This window comes from Anser anser, assembly GCF_964211835.1.
Source record: "Anser anser genome assembly, chromosome: 1".
NCBI classification, from domain to species: Eukaryota; Metazoa; Chordata; class Aves; order Anseriformes; family Anatidae; genus Anser; species Anser anser.
Genome location: NC_139720.1, coordinates 171,881,045 through 171,884,168, shown reverse-complemented (window position 1 = coordinate 171,884,168; position 3,124 = coordinate 171,881,045).

Sequence of the window (3,124 nt, the reverse complement as noted above, 5' to 3'; positions counted from 1 at the left end):
CTAAGACTGATTCCTCTCACTTATTTACAGAAAGCTACAAAGAAAATATCTCTACCTAAATCAGAAATAGGCTTCTTTTGTGAGGAAATAAAGCCGATGGAATCAGGAGAGAGAAAGGAGCATCTCTATAGCTCAAGCCATGTTAGCTAAAGGGAGAAGTCTAAGAAATAAATTATTAATTATTTCTTTAAAAAGTCTACTTTCATCTTAAGATGAAGACTTAAAGAACATCTAAATGGCTGTCTTAGCTGTAGATACCCATAGTGACATTGTCTAAAGTTTGATGAGAATCCCATTGCAAATGAAAATCTAGTCATATGTGTCAAAAAAATCAAGAGATTATCATGAATATTATCAAATATTTTATGTTGAACTTTGGGAGTAAATGAAACTCTTTCTTTAAGCAAAAAAAATAATAAAAAAATCCTGTTTAATGTGTAAAACAGAAATCCATTTTAACCTCATGTTATGGCTCCTTTATGTTCCTTTAAAAACTTTAATAACAACATATTATTTTATAACACTGAATTCCACAATAAACTGTTGCTAATCTAAGGAAAAAATGAACAACTTTTATAATATTCAGGTCATATTAAAATTCTTAGGAGTGACCATCTTAAATGAGCCAAATTAGCATAGAATAATTAATATTATTTAATGTGTTTATCTAGTAAAAAATTTAAGGTACTTTGCGTGCAGAAAGATGGAAATGCTTGACATTCTCTCATGCATGGGTAACAGACACAAGTGTGAATAAACGCTGTATATGCCTTAGTAGAAAATAGATAACAATATCTGAGTTCTTAGTAAAAGCTATTGGCAGTTCATGAAGAGATTGGATCCCATGAAAATTTAGCATTGTAATCTGACTTTTTTGTTCGACATAAAATTATTAGTATTAGATATTTTAAATGGTCATGAAATTGTTAGTAAAAACTTCAAACTGTGTTATTCTACTTTTTCCATAATTGGAAAAAACAAAACAAAACAAAACAAAACAAAACAAAACATCATATAAGGTCTTATTTTTCTCTTGGATGTAAATTGGGATTACTCAAATCATTTAAACAGGAAAAGAAGAAGTAGAGAGATCCAGTGTATCTTCCTTATATTAATAATAATAATAATATCAAAAATATGTTAAACTCCAAAGCAGTTTTACATCACTAAGCCTGAGAATCTATATCTCATACAGTTGAGCTATATTCAGAGAAGAAAAATGCAATGGAATAAGAGAAGGGAGTTATTTTAATTATGAATAACCACTGGAAAAGTAGAATATCACACTTTTCTAGTGTGTTGTGGAAGAATTAGAATCCATGTATCAGAAGTAGAACTCCTTCCTGAATTTCTCACAGACAACTTCATAAAGTTGTTCTTGTGTCTCAAAAAGACAAACATAGAAATGTTTTTATCAGAAAAATGTTAAAATATAATGCATTGGATTCTCATAATTTTGAATTAGATCAGCTGATAACCATACAAAGTGAAGGATGCTATTTTTTCACCTTCGCTTAGAAATGAAGCATGTCACTATGCAGAGAATCTGTTTGAATGTGCTGAAATGAAAGACTGTTCCAGGAAACTAATGATAGCTATAATTAACAAATGGAGAGTCAAAATGCATTAGAAAGAGAGTCGTTTGAGCAAGTAATTATTTTAATTCATTTTGCTTTTTGTTTCATAGTATTCATTAATTTAATTTTATGACATTATTTATGTTAATAGCATTTCAAACACACGGTAAAATAGTGATCTCAAGTACAAAAGAATAATCTAAAGTAACTCTGTAAAATGAACTCATTTTGGTCTAAAGTAATGATTTTTATACAAATTTGTAGATTAGTAGAATGAGAGAAAATGCTGCAAAATATGGTAAGAGAAATGTAAAGAGTCATTAGACAAGCTATAAATGACAGATCTGTACATCCAGAATAAAGTGATGATAGTTATGCTAAATTCACGGTTATTTTCAAATAATTAAAACTATATCTTAGCCATAATATTTATTAACAATTAACTAATTTATTAAATAGTATGTTTTTCTGTATATCTCAGAGTACATAAAAACATAGACTTCCAAAATCGCTTTCATTTACATCTATAAAATTTTCTAAAGTGTCAGAACTGTTTTTTTTTTCATCTTTTTCTCTAAACAGAAATCATAGATTTTGATCCTTTGGTTTTAAAGATATTAAAGTGAATTTTATTTCTAGATTTCATATTTTTAAATAGCACGTGACCATAGGAAATGTTATATTTCTAGATTAAGAAACACAGTGATGCACTTTTTAAAATTCTTTTTATTCTACTCTCTTTAAGCCAAGTTATTAAACATGCTTTGAAAATTAGCCTCCTAATCTATATGTGGGTTGTTTGTTACTGATTTTAAAGATGTCAACGAAAAGAAAATTTAAATAGCTTTGTGAAAGCTTTAATTAAATACTTGGTCAGAACAGCATATGCAACAGAATGTATTTAATCTTTTTTTTTTTTTGTATGTGTATAATTCCTTTTTTTTTTAATAGATGCTTTTTAAAATCTCCATTAATATGAAATTAATTGAGATGCACTGATTAAATTAATCAACCTCCTTTTACTATTAAATATTTTAGTATAAAATCTAATATATTTTTCAATTGGATACACATAAATGAAGACACAAATACTGAGGAAATTTATCCAGACATAGGAAACCTGACACATAGCAATGGACTATTCTTTAAAGGTTTCAGACTAGAAAGGTCTTTAATGACAATGATGTTTATTTGAGCAGTACAAATCAAAATACAAAAGAAAATGGTTTTACAAAAGTGAATATTTGCAGAACTTTCCACTCTTCTTCATACTCCATGTTCTAACTCAATAATGTTGGAGTTAATTTTTCTCTCAGCACTTCTCTTGACAATAGAGTAACTCCGCCGAGTTTAAAATAATTTGAAGACTGTTATATTTCCTTAGATTTCTAACGTTAAAATTAAAAGTTTCTGCATTTTCAAGAAGAATTTATTTTAGAGCTTCTAAAGAGAATACATCTCACAACATAAAACTTGCTTAAACTTACATTACATGATGAATAATTCAAAAACATTGAATTATTAGTATTTGTCTGATTTTAATCCAC